Source organism: Enhydra lutris, unplaced genomic scaffold (assembly GCF_002288905.1).
Source record: "Enhydra lutris kenyoni isolate GAN:26980312 unplaced genomic scaffold, ASM228890v2 scaffoldscaffold34, whole genome shotgun sequence".
NCBI classification, from domain to species: Eukaryota; Metazoa; Chordata; class Mammalia; order Carnivora; family Mustelidae; genus Enhydra; species Enhydra lutris.
In genome coordinates this window covers 7,387,645-7,403,917 of record NW_019154118.1, presented here as the reverse complement: position 1 = coordinate 7,403,917, position 16,273 = coordinate 7,387,645, and the positions used below count along the sequence as shown (strand labels likewise).

The 16,273-nt window shown below is 38.7% G+C and overlaps 1 pseudogene; it reads right to left on the bottom strand.

Moving 5' to 3' along the window:
- Positions 1 to 7,309: 7,309 nt before the first annotated feature.
- LOC111153982 lies at positions 7,310 to 14,672 on the bottom strand (annotated as a pseudogene).
- Positions 14,673 to 16,273: the final 1,601 nt, after the last annotated feature.

Below are 16,273 nucleotides of genomic sequence, written 5' to 3'. Positions count from 1 at the left end.
ATTCTATACATTACTCAATGTTCACCATGGCTATCCTTTTGTGTGTTTTAATTCTACAGTTTATCAGACATATTACTTATATCTGTTTTATTCAGATCTCTGAGTGGACTTGTCCCATTCTTTCGTTTGGGATCACTTTCTCTGTCTCCTCCTTTTTCCTGCCTCTCTCTGTTCCTCTGTGTTAAGAAAGTCAGCTGCTACTTCTTCTGCTCTTGAAAGTAGCTACTTTACGAAGAAGAGGTCCTGAAGGGCCCCGTGGTGCATCATTCCCCAGAACATGGCACCTCAGGAGAGTATCTTGCTGTGTCTCTTATGCCCTATTTTGTCTGAGTCACTTTCCTTTTCCTTCCTTCCTCTGCACTGACTCGCTGACTAGCATGGGGTGTTCTCATTCTCTCTGGTGTTTCTGGGACCCAAGCGGGCCAGGTCTGAGGGGGGCGTGCCTGCTGCGGAAGTTGGGAGCAAGCAGTGGTGGTCACAAGATTTGCGTTGGGTCATTCACCCTAATCCAGAACCCCAGGAGCCCTGTGGCAGGTGGGGGCTGCACTCCAGCAAGGCATGGTATGTGGTGGCCGCCGTGCATCCTGTGGCTGGGCACAGTGTACACTCTACCAAAATTCGCTCTGAGTCCAGGGCCAAGAGTAGCAGGCTTGGAGTGGGTGTGTCCTCAGGAGAACTCATAGCCAGCGTGCACTGCTAGCAGGTAAACTAACAAGTGTCTGCATGGCCCCACCTGCTACAGGTGGCCCTGGGTTCATACTGGGGTTGGGGGCAGCAGAGGAAAATGGTGCCTGCTAGTCCCCCTCGTTTTCTGAGAGGTTCCCCAACACACTCCAAAATCAGTATGAAGAGATCTGTCCCCAGTGTTTGTCCCCAGTGTTGTGTAAACTGCCCATGTTTTATGTTTTCCCTGCAGGCTTCTGTGTCTTCAAGGACAGTGACCCTGCTAACACTTGCCTTCCCAGCTCACCCAGGCTCCAAGTCCCACTGGTTCTACAGGCTCACAGAATTTAGGCCTCTGGTTTTCAAAGCCAAGTACTATGGAGATTAGTCTCCATAGTACTTGGCTTTGAGCTCCCCACGGCAAGGGCTGGGTTTCTCTGTCCTCTCCATGCACAAGTCTCCCTCCCTCTAGCAGCTTCCCTTAGCCTTTCTGACTTTCCTAACCTTTCAGATGCAGCTTCTTCTCTATATTTAGTTGTGGAATTTGTTCTGCCAGGCCTCAGATTGCTGTACAGTTTGTTAGCTTGGATGTGGATGGTACCTTGTTGTAAATGTGGGGCAGGGTGAGCTCAGGATCCTCCTACTTTGTCTGCCATCTTCCCAAGTTCCCCTGTTTTTTGTTTTTTTTTTTTCTTTTTTAACATTTTTCTCTTTGTCCTTGGTTTTCAGAAGTTTTTACCATGATATGCCTACATGTACTCTCTGTACTTACACATCTGAGACCTTATAGGCCTTGAATCTGTTGATTGATATTTTCAAAATTAGATTTGAAAAAGTCTAGATCAGAATCTATTAAAATATTGCCTTCTCTCCTTTTACTCTCTCCTTTCAATCTGCTACTCAGATTACATGTGCTAGATTTTCATGATGTCTCATTTGGTTCTTATGCTCTTTTCTGTAGTCATTATTTTTCTCTCTTTACACTTTCATCATTTTTTAAAAAATGAAATAATTTCTTCTTTTATCTCTGAGAATTATTATAAGAGGTTTTTGTTTTTTAAAATAATTTTCTTCTGCCCCATGTCTTGTCTTTCCTACCTTCAAATTTATTTTTCCTGTTTATTTTCCATTTGCTTACATTGCACTCTTTTTCTTGTTGGAAGCTTTCGTCAGCTAACCATGACACTTGGTGGGTGGATGGAGAAATAATAGAGACACAGATAAGTAGATAGATAGATAGATAAACGCTTAGATACATACAGACATACTTATTTAAGAGGGAGAAACCCAAATGTAATTGGAAACAGAAGGCCCAGAGACATGTCTTGTGGACTGGTGAGCATCATTAGAGAGTGGTAATTGGGCGTCCAACTTTTTTTTAACCAAAGACTCCCACACATCAGTATCCAAAAATCATTTCCTAGATATTTTCAAGTTTCCTGAATATTTCCTCTTGCTTCTCTTGCCAAGGCAAAGAGGATGTACAGACTTCGTGGTTAATATTCAGGAGCTGGTTAAGGGAGAGGATTGGCATTATTTCTATTTAGAATATAATTTTAACTTAATGACTTTATTTTTTTTCCCCCAGAACCTCACACCTGCCTTCTTCCCTGTTTGCTGTCCATAGACTCCAAGCCATTCTGGCTTACTTGCTCTGTAATAAATACTTCCCAGCTCCTACATGATTGTTATAGGAGTAGTTGTCTCTCTTTGCTGTATGTAGATAGCACCCCTGGGAGCTTTGAAGCACCTGTTACAGATTTTTAACTAAGTCTCCTTTCCACCTCTACTTTATTCACCCCTATTTTCTTTTGCCTCTAATCCTTGATCCCACAATGGGTTCTATAGAGAAAACAGGCTTGCTATTGTTAATATATGTTTTTGTAGGCACTTAGGCTTGATCTTCCTCCATCTAAGCCATTAATCATGCTTCCATCTGTACAGAATACAGGAATAGGAAGTGTAAGAAATTCCCAATATTTGGAACCAAGGTCCTTGGAGATAATGCTTTCCTGTAATCTAATTGGAACCAGGCATGTTTAAGCTGGTAATGCCACACCCATCCAGCCCCACAGATGCCCAGTGGGCTTGCCTGCCCCTGAGACTGTCCCCAGCTTTCCCATTTCCCACTTCTGTCTTTTCCCTAGTTCTGTGTACTGTGTTTTGTTTGTTTGTTTGTTTGTTTTTTGGTTTTTTGTTTGTTTGTTTGTTTGTTTTTTGTTTTTTTTTTTTTGTTCTTGAGCAAAGACTCCAGTTAAGAGAAGGAAGCAATCAGATTGCCTTTTCACATTAGGCAATTTGAGAATCCTTGAAGGTCAGAGACTCCATAAGCATAGATCTATAAACATCAAAATTTAAACTATATTATTAATCACATCTAGTGGAACTTGTATTTGATATCCACTAATTTATGATACAACATGTAGGAGTAAGATTATTTTATAGATTCAAACTGTATCTCTTCCACTTGGCCAAATTAGTGAATTTCTTCAATAACCATACATATTTCTTGGCTACTTTTCATGTGGTGGGCACTGAACATATAAGAAAGGGGAGGAAAAGGAATGATTGTTGCTCTTCTATTCAGTGACACTGGTGGATTTTAAAAAATATAAGTATACTGATTTGAAACAATAATTTTTTTCTAGGGGTGCCTGGGTGGCTCAGTTGTTTAAGCATCTGCCTTCGCTTTGGTTATGATCCCAGCCTCCTGGGATCAGCCCTGCATCAGGTCCCTGTTGAGCTGGGAACCTGCTTCTCCCTCTCCCTCTGCCTCTCCCCCGCAATCATGCAGGGCTGCAGGGGGGATTGGGTTGGGGGGAGGGGCTTCTGCAAGCAGTGTGTGCAAGCTCTCTCTCTCATAAATAAAAAAGTCTTGAAAAAAATAATTTTTTTCCTAAATTTTCAAACAAAGCAATGAGAGCTCACCTAAGACTTCCCTAAGGAGATTATAGGATCGTTCCGTTTATTAATCTATTCCATATTCATTACTCATCTAGCTTTGTTTACATGCAGTGATTCTTAAACTAACACATAACATGAGGAATACCTACTTGAGTTGTCAAAACTTCTAGTTTTCATTCTCAACTTGTTTTGTTTGTATTTCACATATTTCTGAGGTTAGGAGTGAGAAGGCATTTTAATTAAAAGTATTTCTGCAATGAATGATTAATTGCTTAAAAAAATAAACAGAGAAGAGCGAATTGTAAACATAACTGTCACCTCAATATGCCAAAAAAACATGTAAAAAATATTGTTCCAAAATAAAAGTCTTAAGTTTGACTGTCAGCAATTATATCGGCAATTAATACTCAGAAATTGGCTAATAGATACATTAATCCAGACAGCATGGTAAATGTTCAGTTGTAAATTACCTTTGTAAATTGGGGGGTATTGGAGGAAGATGGTCAAAATATACAAATTTCCAGTTATAAGATAAAGAAGTATTGGGGATGGCAGGTAAAACAAGACATCTGTTAATTAACAGGGTTGTAGGATATATAGCAAAGTATTAAGAGAATAAATCCTAAGTGTTCTCATTACAAGGAAATTTGTTTCTTTTCTTTATATTGTATCTGTATGAGTTGATAGCTATTCACTAAACCTATTGTGGTAATCATTTTCTATATCTGAAATAAAAGCATCATGCTGCATACCTTCTTCAACTTACACAGTGACATACATCAATTGTTTCTGGATAAAACTGGAAGAAAAATCCAAATACTTAAATGAAGAGACAAATTACCTTTGATCATGTAGATTTCTCATTTGTGATTGATGTAATCAGTCCTGTCCCCATCCTGGGGACACTGCTGATAGGGTATGAAGGTGAAGATAGGAAGCCGGAGATAAGCTTTCTCATGATATTATTTACTGAACAGCACTATTTCATGCATAGAAATATGAATAATATAACCTTTATATACATATATACATACACATAGACTACCCTTAGTGGCGTTTGTAAAAGCGTGTTCCAGAAACGACCTGCATCGAAAATAGCTGGGATCTTGATAAATATGGATTCTCAGGCTTCACCCCCAATGGACCCAATCAGAATCTCTGAGACTGAGACCAAGGAATCTGCATTTAGACAACAGCCCTGGGTGGTTCTTACATACAATAAGATTTGAAAACCACCTGTGGGATAGGATAGAGGAGGATGGGTGAGCTCATCAATAGAATTGTTCGAGTTGCTGAAGTAAAGAAATCCTAAGAAAGGGAAAAAGAAACATGCCAAGCCCTGTAGTGCATCTGGTAGATGAACTGTAATTTCTTCCCTATTCAGGCCTCATTTCCTTTCTCAACAATGCCTTCTGCTGTAATCAGGAACCATTCACAGAGCGGTTCCTTTGGTGTTTTTTTTTTTTTTTTTTTTTTTTTTTTAATTTATTTGTGCCTATCAGCTTGATGGATAGAGGAGCATGCTCGGGAGCACAGACACCCATGACCCACTTCACCTTACCAGTCTCTCTTGCCTTTGTTTTCCCCCATGGGGGAATCTGCAGTGGACCATTGATTTTAAGTTGGTTTAGACTAGAGATGGCAGAATTAGTCTCCATTTAGCCTTTGTAATTGTAGTCAGTAACCAATCAGGAAGGGCTTTGTGAAATAAAAATATGCTTGCCTTTCACATTCTCCTGTTACATGAAAGACTTCCAGCTATCAAGAAACACAAGAAAATAGATCCCTCCATCCTCGCTCTCTACCCCCAACCCCAAAAAACAACAACCTTGAACTTGATTTAATTTTCCTCAAAGAACTTTACTTTTCTTCTTATTTTTAGCTTTAGCCTCGTGGCCTTTGTTACTGAACTCGTGAATTACAGCTTCCTGAAGCCCTGGGAGCTTTAAGCCTTCACTGAGAGTCTCTTTATGCGGCGCTTCTAGACATCCATTCTCACTAAACCCTGTTCTTCGCGTTGTTAGGGCAAGTGGTGCCCATTCTCTTCCCAAACCTTCCCTGCCTCCCTGGATTTATAGATCACCTGACTTCATCACATCCTCGCCTTGGAGTGTATTTCCTAATGAAATTTTAAAATGGACAGGCCACTCTATTGTGAAGGAATCAAAAAGACTTTTTACAATTGTATAAGGAGTACCAAAGCTCCTGCACAATGCAGAGGGAAGAAGGGGTGGGGAAGGATGGCAGGGGAGGCCGCTTTGTGTACTGTTCGTGGCAGAAGGGAGAAGGGTTGTGTGTGATTCAGTTTTAGGCACAGTCCAGAAAAAGCAGCAGGACACTGGGCTGAGGACTCACTGACGACTCAGAAGGTAGGCCTTTACGAATAAGTTGTCTTTGTCCTTCTAACTGAACTTGCCATAGACGCAGTGAGGTATTATCACTAAGAATTTTGGTTGTGGTGTCAGATTACCCAGGTTTAAGATTCGGACTTGACCATTTGCAGATTGTGGCCTTCCGGGGACTTGTTTTATGTCTTTGTTTCTCTTCTGTGATTAAGGTAAGGTAAGGTGACCAGCATCCCTGATTTATAAGGTCATTTGGGGGACTGACTGAAATAGTGAGTTTCCGCATCTGGCACCGAAAAAGTGCTCAAGAAGCAATACCCATCATGCTTATTAATATGAAAGAATGACAGGCATGATGTGATGTCAGTAACAAAGCCTTTATGCCTCATTGGTTTTGTGTGATCTGAAATTTGGGTCATAGTTTCCTTTAAGTGTAGTTTAGATTGACAAAAATAAAGTTGCCAGTATTCAGCTGTTCTGACCATAAAATATTGTGATATCATTTGGTTCAACTTTTATATATATATATATATATATATACATACACATCTGTGTATGTATATATATAATATATATTTTACATGTATATATTATATATAAAATCTGATGTGTGTGTGTGTGTGTGTGTGTGTGTATAGTCTTAGTATATTCAATTCTTTTAAGAGAACTTTTAGGTAAATATGATTATTTTCATTTTAGAAAGTAAATCTGAGTAAAGTGAAGTGAACATCCCCAGTCACACAAGATAATAATGAGGAGAGAATCCTGCTTCCAACTTTAGTCTTTGGCTTCAAATCCTACTTTCTAAGATTTAAAGGGCTTCTTAAAGACTGTGATGAAAGGGAAGCCTCAGTGGCTCGTGTGATTAAGCATTTGACTCTTGGTTTTAGCTCAGGTCATGATCTCAGGGTCTTGAGATTGAGCCTCTCATCAGGCTCCATACTCAGCATGGACTCTCCCTCTCCCTTTGCCCCTCCCCCTGCTCACACACACACTCTATCTCCCTCAAAATAAATAAGAGAAATATATAAAACAAAATCTTAAAAAAGGGTAACAAAATGAAATATATTTATTTATTTTATTTATTATATATTTATTATACATATAATTATTTATATTATAATATTTTATATTATAATATTTTATACTATAATATATTTATATTATTTATATAATATAATATATTTAATTTATATTATACTTATTTTATTTATTTTGTATATATATATTACTGCATTTAATTTTGCCAAGATAAATATTTTCCCCTTGCTTAGAATGTATGGTATTGGGTATTGGAATTATCCAAAGAAACAAAACCAATAGGATATGTGCGTGTGACATATAGAGAGTGAAATAGATGATCTATATGATACGTTATAAGGAATGAGCTCATGTGATTACTCAGGCTGAGCAAGTTCAAATCTGCACTGTGAGCCCATAGGCTTGAAATGCGAGAGCCAGCGGTAGGGTTCCAGTCTGAAAGCAACAGCCTAGAGATTTCGGAGACTCAAAGGTGCAAATGAAGTCTAAAGTCAGTATCCTGGACCATTCTGCCTTGCTGGGGGAGGCCATATTTTTTTTTAATTTTTTATTTCTTTTCAGCGTAACAGTATTCATTGTTTTTGCGCCACACCCAGTGCTCCATGCAATCCGCGCCCTCTCTAATACCCACCACCTGGTTCCCCCAACCTCCCCCCCACCTTCAAACCCCTCAGATTGTTTTTCAGAGTCCATAGTCTCTCATGGTTCACCTCCCCTTCTAATTTCCCTCAACTTCCTTCTCCTCTCCATCACCCTTCCGGAGGCCATATTTTTGACATAATTCAGGCTTCCGATGACTCGAGGAAGCCCACCCATAATATGGAGAACAACCTGCTTTACCTCAAGTTCACCAAGTTAAATGTGAGACTCATTCAAAACACCTTGCATGTTGACACAGTAACCACCAAGCGTCCACCCCGTGTCAACTTACCACCCATAACTACCTCCTTGAACCAGATTTAATCTCCATGGAAAGATAATTACAAAGTCCTAAGAGTCCTAACATGATAGAACTATCCTACATACAACTGAAAACACACTGTCTCTTTCCCCAGAAAAGGATACAGACTCCTTGTTTGATATTTACTGTTTTTTCCTGATATTTCATAACTTAATTACTATGATGTAAAGTTAATAATATTAACTGCTACAATATGTAAATACATCTTATGTCACATGATAAGAGGATAAGAGATGGAAAATATATTTGAAACACATGCACAAATATTCATAACAAAATAGGGAGGAAATGCTAATGATAATTGATAATTACAGTTCTCATTTCTGTAACTCTCATGTCATCATGGCTGGTATTCTCAGCGGGGGAGTAGTTATCTGCAGAGGATGGCAGGGCCTTGCTCCAAAATCCTGAGGGCTTGCTCTGTGATTTACCTATGAGGTCCTCTGAGAGGCTCCGAACTGCATTCCTGTCTCCCACGGAAACTTCAAGCACCATTGGATCTGCTGGATCATGTGGCCCAAGGGGCAGAGCGGTTTCCATGGCAGCTTGGCCTTGTTGCAAAGCCTTCTCTTATTCTGAGTCCCAGTCAAATCTAGCAGCTTTTTGGAGTCACTCAGCCAATGCGCCAGTGTAACATACCCAAATGAGGATTGTGTTACTTCCAAAATCCAAAAAGGCCCATTAGGCATTGTGCTTGTTTTGGTTGTAGAAGGGACTCGATGCAACTTACCTTTCTCCCTAGAAAGGAAATTCAGCATGCCTCATTCCACGGGACCCCTGAACATTTCACGGAATTTCTTTGAATGTTTTCCCACCTGCTGGCACATAAATGTCTTACCAGTAAGCCTAGAGTCATTGCTACTTCCTGCTCGTGGGGTCTAATTACAAAATAATGTCATCAATGTAACAGACCAGTGTGATATCTTGTGGAAGGGAAAGGTGATCAAGATCCTTGCAAACTAAATTGTAAATGAAGAATTGGAGAGCTGCTCTATCCCCGAGGTAAGAGAGTACAGAGGTATTGCTGGCTTTGTGAGCTGAAAGCAAACTGCTTCTGATGGTCCTTATTGACAAATGTGGGGAAAAACAAAACAAAACAAAACAAAACACATTTGCCAGATCGATAGCTGCATACTAGGTACTAGAGGATGCGCTGATTTCCTCAAGCAATCAAACCACATTTGGTACGACATCTGCAATTGGATCACCAGTTATACTATAATTATAATAATATAATATATAATATAATACAATATATAATATAATACATATAATATATACTATATAATTAAAATAATATAATATACAGTATAATACATAATTATAATATAATATACAATATAATACATATATGATATAATATAATATGATATAATATAATATAATTATAATAATATAATATATAATACACGTAATATATAATATAATTATAACAATCCACTGCCATTCTCTCTGAGGTGCATCTGCCTTGGGCACAGGCCATATAGATGAGTCCAATAGGGATGCAGTAGAAACCACCATCCCTCCTTCTTTCAAGTCTTGATGGTGGCACTAGTCTCTACAATCCCTTCAACAATGCCAAATGGCTTTTGGTTTACTGTTTGTCTAAGTAGAGGTAGTCACAATGGCTTCTACTTGGGGTTTGCCATCATCACAGAGTTTACTCCAGAAATCGGGATCCGGTGTGGGAATTCTGCCAATTCCTGAGGATAACTATTCCAATTTTGCATTCTAGAACTGGGAAAATAACCAAGGTGGGTTCAGGGGCCCATTTGAGTTCACTCTGAGACAGACCTGAGCCAAAACTCTCTTGATCACCTAACCTCCCTAGGCCCTGACTCTGACTTCTGAACAACAGTGACTTCTTAGGTCTGGATTAGAATAGGTTCAAAGCCAGGGTCCAATAATTCCTGAAAGGCTTGATTATTTCCTTTACCCCAGTGCACATTTACCCTGGTAAAAGGTCATGCATTCCTTTGAAGAAGGCTAGGAGAAAGGCTTGATTATTTCCTTTACCCCAGTGCACATTTACCCTGGTAAAAGGTCATGCATTCCTTTGAAGAAGGCTAGGAGAAAGATTAACAATGTATATTTATTGGTAATAATACAGGGGTCCCTCCTCAAGGGGTCCCAGCCTCCCTTTCATTCAAAGAGTTCTGGTTCTGTAAACTGTCTTAAGTCTGGGACTTAGTTGAAAGGCTGTGATTCTCTGCTTTTGTGATTCAGGATAAACTTAAACAGGCATTCCAGAAATCCCAGAACCATGCCAGAAAATTCATCCTTAAGATTCTGTCCCTTCTAGAATCAGGGTCAGTTCCACAATACCTATCAGTCTGCTGAGCTACCATAGCTAAAAATCGACTGGGTGCCTTAAAACAAAAACAAAAACAAAAACAAAAACAAAAAAACCAACAGTATATTTTCTCACAAATCAAGGTGCCAGGAGGGTTGTTTTCTAGTGACTCCTCTCTTTTTGTCTTTCTAATATCAATCTTATGGCTTTATCTTCACATAACCTTTTCTGTGTGTACAGTTTTGCTTTCTTTTCCTCTTACTATGACAACAACAGCCCTGTTAGATGAAGGATTCATCCCTGTGATCTTATTTAACTTGAATTACCTCCTTAAAATCTGTTATTGCAAAAAAATAAAAAAAATAAAAAAAAATAAAATCTGTTATCGCTAAATATAGGCATTTGGGGTTAGGGTCTTAACATATGAAAGGGAGGACACGTAATACGTCTGCATGAAGCAAATACTCTGTAAACAATGTAAGAGATAGTAGGTAAATTCCCTTTTCAAGAAAGCAGGGGGCTGAGAATATTTACATTTCCTTATTCTCAGGCATAACTCAGGAAAACTTAGTTCTCCTCATTTGTTTTGACTCCTTGAGAACTGCAGGTCCATCGAATAGTTGAGTAATATTAACAATAATAATAATAATACAGTGATGCTAATAATATAGCCACTTTTACTGAAGGTTTATTTTTTGCCACACAATATGTTGCGTGATTTCCATGTATGAATAGCACTCTTTACAAAAATCTTCTATAAAACAACACAGTTTTATGGATGATCAAAATTGAAGCTAGCAAATGAACAAGTAGAATTTACAATTAAAATTACACAGCCGGGACACCTGGGTGGTTCAGTCATTAGGCATCTGCCTTTGGCTCATGTCATGAGTCCTGATCTCAGGGTCCTGGGATTGAGCCCCTCCTCAGGCTCCCTGCTCAGTGCGGGTTGCAGGGTCTGCTTCTCCCTTTGCCCCCACCCGGCTTGTGTCGATCTTTTTTTTTTTTTTTTAAGATTTTATTTATTTATTTGACAGACAAAGATCACAAGTAGGCAGAGAGGCAGGCAGAGAGAGAGGGGGAAGCAGAAGCAGGCTCCATGCTGAGCAGAGGGCCCAATGCTGGGCTCCATCCCAGGACCCCAGGATCATGACCTGAGCTGAAGGCAGAGGCTTTAACCCACTGAGCCACCCAGGCGCCCCTTGTGCTCGATCTTTCACTCTCTCTCTCAAATAAATAAAAATCTTTAAAACAATAAATAAAATCACAAAGCCATTTACATTAATGCTCTAAAAAATTAAATATTAAGTATAATAAAATATGTACCAGATCAAGACAGGAAAACTACAAAATTCTGATGAAAGAAATCAAAGAAAACCTAAATAAATGCAGAGATATTCCATGTTCACAGAAGACTCAGCATTGCCAGAGATCAGTTCTTCCCAACTTGATCTGCAGATTCAATGAAATCCCAATCAAAAGTCAAGCAAGTCATCTGGTGAATATTGTTGAAGTGATCCCAAAGTTTATATGGAGAGGCAAAGGAACCAGAATAACCAACACAAAATTGAAGAAGAAAAAAACACAATTGGAAAACTGACACTACCTAACTTTGGGACTTAGGATAAAGCACAGTGATCAAGATAGTGTGGTATTGGTGGAAGAATGAACAAATAGATCAATGGAACATGAAAGAAAGCCCAAAAATAGAGCCACATAAATGTACGACTAATCTTTGAAAATGGAGTAAAGGTAACACAAAGTTGGGGAAAAAAAAAGAAAAATCCATTCTAACAAATAATACTGGAACAACTGAATAGCCAACATAAAATTTAAACCTAGACACAGACCTTACACTTCTCACAAAATTTAACACAAAATGGATCACATACCTAAATGCAAAATGCACACTTCAAACTTCCTAGGAGATAATACAAGAGAAAATCTAGATGACCATGGGTTTGGCAATGACTTTTTTGATATAATAAAAGCAGGATTTGTGTGTGTGGGGGGGAAGTGAGCTGGACTTTATTAAAATCAAAAATTTCTGCTGCACAAAAAAGCAGTCAAGAGAATGGAAGACAGATTGGGAGAAAATATTTGCAAAAGACTTAACTGATAAAGGACTGTTATCAAAAAGGAAAAAAAAGGAAAAGAAAAAAAAAAGAAAAGAAAAAAAAAAAGGACCAAAAAACAAAATTCAACACCAAGAAAACAAACATCTTGATTTTAAAAAATGGACAAAAGATTGAACGGACATCTTACTGAAGATATATAGATGGCAAATAAGCACATAAAAAGATGTTCAACATCATGTATACTCAGAAAAATGTAAATTAAAACAATAGTGAAATACTACTGCACCTCTTTTTGCCAGAACATTGATAAAACCAAATGTTGGTGAACATGTAGAGCAAGGGGATTCTTATTTACTGATGGTGAGAATGCTAACTGGTACATCTCTGGAGGACAGTTTGGCAGTTTCTTAAGAAACTAAACATACCCAGCATACAATCCAGGCGTCATACATCTTGGTATTTATACAGAAGAGTTGGAAACTTATGCCACATGAAAACCTGCCCAGAGATATCTGAAACAGCTTTACTCGCATTTGTTAAAACTTGTCATTCAGTAGGTGAATGGATAAATGAACAGTAGTGCATCCATACAATGGAAAATAATTTGGTGCTAGGAAGAAATGAGCTATCAAGCCTTGAAAAGACATATTACTAAGTGAAAGAAGCCCATCAGAAAAGGCAACTTAGGTACAACTACAACTAAATAACTTTCTGGGAAAGGCAGAACTATGGAGAAAAGAAATAAAATAAAAGCTCAGTGGTTACCAGGGGTTGGGAACGAGGGAGAGAAGAATAGGGGAGTAGGTCGAACCCAGAAGATCTTTGAGGGGTTGTGATAATATTCTGTATGGTACCATATTGATGGTTACATGGCGTTGTATGTTTGTCCAAACACACAGAAAGTACAACACTCAGAGTGGGCCTTAATGTAGACTATGAACTTTGAATGATGATCTGTCAGTGTTGGTTCATCAATTGTAACAGACATCCCACTTTGGCGGCGTTGGGGTGGGTGTTGACAATGGGAAAGGCTCTGCATTTCTGGGAGAAGACAGCATATGAGAAATCTCTGTAGTTTCCCCTCAGTTTTGCTGGGGAGCTAAAACTGCTTTAAAAAAATTAAGTTTTTTAAAATAAAAGTACAACACAAAACATGAGGCTCAGCGAGGTTGAATAACTTGCCCAGGACGAAATACCTCTTAAGTAGCTAACACGAGAAACCAATCCAGATCTGACTGGGGCCAAAGCCCAGGATGCGTAAGTGGCTACATTCTCTGATCTGTGCAATGGATCTTTCAGAGACAAAGTATATTGCTTTCCACACATTTCCATTAATTTAAGAATGAATAAAATGCAGGGGTACCTGGACAGCTCAGTCGGTTAAACATCAGCCCAACACTCGGGGTCATGATCCCAGGGTCCTGGGATCGAGTCTCGCATTGGGCTCCCTGCTCAGTAGGGAGCCTGCTTTTCCCTCTGTCTGCCACTCACCCTGCTTGTGCTCTCTCTCTGGTAAATAAATAGATAAAATCTTAAAAAAATAAAAATAAATAAAATTCATATCTTAATCCTTTCGTATTATACTTGGATCCCAGTGACTTCCCCCTCCTTAATTAAGCATGACTACTTACAAACCTTTTGTGAGCATAGACTGTGTCCAGAACGTGTTTGATAGATGAAGCTAAACATCTGAGATGAAAGTGTATCTTACTTGCCTACTAATGGTTGCCTTTTTTCTGTTTATCTTTCTATTTTTGTATGTATCTTCGAAAAAGTATGTCTTTCTAAAAATCCCTATCAGCAATGAATTGACAGTTCTAGAGAAACCAAGATATTCCGTAAAATATTAGGAAATTTCACCTCCAGGGGCACCTGGGTGGCTCAGTCATTAAGTGTCTGCCTTCGTCTCTGGTCATGATCCCAGGGTCCTGGGATAGAGCCCCGCATCGGGCCCCCTTCTCAGTGGGATGCCTGCTTCTCCCTCTCCCACTCCCCTGTTGTGTTGCCTCTCTCACTGTCTCTCTCTTTCTGTCAAATAAATAAAATCTTTAAAAAAAAAAAAAATGGAAATATCACCTCCAGGCTACAATGCAGATGAATATCGATTTCAATTGACTACCGACATCCTGGCTGGATATTTGTATACATTGTGAAATCATCATAATAAGTCTAGTTAACATCTCTGCCACTATACATAGTCACAATTTTCTTTCTCATGATGAGGGCTTTTTTAAGACCTGTCTTAGCAACTTTCAAATATACAATATAATATTAATGACTGTAGTCAGCACATTGTACATTACATGTACATTCCCCATGACCTATTTATTTTATAACTGGAAATTTGTACTTTTTGACCACCTCTACCTGTTCTGTCCACCTCCCATCGCCCAAACCCTGGCAACAACCGATGTGTTCTCTGTGTTCATTAACTCATTTCTTTGTTGTTGTTTTTAGATTCCACATATAAGTAAGATCATATGGTATGTGTCTTTCTCTGAGTTATTTTATAATGATGCCTTATTATTTTATAATGCCTTTAAGGTCCACCCATGTTGTCACAAATGGCAAGATTTCATTGTGTATGGCTGAGTAATATTCCATCATGCATATATCCCACATCCTCTTTATCCATTCATCTGCTGATGGATGCTTGGGTTGTTTTCACATCTTGGTTATTGTAAATAATGCTGCAGTGAACATGGAAGTGCCTATATCTTTCCAAGTTCGTGTTTTCATTTTCTTTAGGCAAATACCCAGAAGTGGAATCACTGGATCATGAGGTAGTTCTATTTTTTAAATTTTTTTAAAGATTTTATTTATTTATTTGAAAGAGAGAGAGAGCGCGAGCATAAGTAGGGAGGAGGGCAGAGGGAGAGAGAAAAGCAGACTCCCCACTAAGTAGGGAGCCCCACATGGGGCTTGATCCTAGGACCCCAGGATCATGACCTGAGCTGAAGGCAGACGCTTAACCAATTGAGCCACCCAGGTACCCCTATTTTTTAAAATATTTTGAGGAACTTCCATACTGTTTTCCATAGCAGTTGCAACAACTTGCATTCCCACCAACAGTGCGCAAGTATTCCTTTTAATCCACTTCCTTGCCAACATTTGTTATTTCTTGTCTTTTTGGTAATAGCCATTTTGACAAGTGTGAGGTGATATCTACTTATCATTTTGATTTCCATTTCCCTGTTGTTTAGTGATGTTGAACGTTTTTCCATGTGCCTTTTGGCCATTCCTGTGTCTTCCTTGGAAAAGTGCATATTCAGATCTTCTGCCCATTTTTAATGTTTAGTTTTTATTGAGGCTTACGAGTTCTTTACGTATTTTGAATATTAATTCTTTATCAGATATATGACTTGCAAGTATTTTCTCCTACTCAGCGGGTTGCCTCTTCATCTTGTTGATGATTTTCTTTGCTTTGCAGAAGCTTTTTAGTTTGGTACAGTCACACTTCTTTATTTTCGCTTTTGTCACCTGTACTTTCAGAGTTAGATTAAAAAAAAAAAAAAATCACCGAGACTTAATGTCAAGGAGCTTAATGCCTATGTTTGCTTTCAGGGGTTTTGTGATTTCAGATCTTCAATCCATTTTGAGTTCACTTTTTGTATATGATGCAAATTGTGGTCCAGTTTCATTCCTTTTCATGTGGCTGTCAAAGCATTTTTTATCTCATCTCATAAAAACTTAAAAACAAAAGTTAAGCAATAGATTGTTTAAAACCTTAGAGATCATTCGGGTCTGCTCTGAGTCTAGTTGACCCTTTTACCTATCTTAGTAGGTCTGATACCTATTAACCAGCCTTGGATCAGAGAATTTGACTTAGTGGACCCAGTTACTTTCAAACTGAAGCATTTTCTGTCTTCCTAGTCTTCTTATCTCTCTTTTCTTAATCCTGACTTTCACCACTTAATTTTGCCTTTTTGAATTCAACTCTGTTCTGGTTTGGTTCAACCTTGTAACTCTGAATTTCTCTAAATTCTGA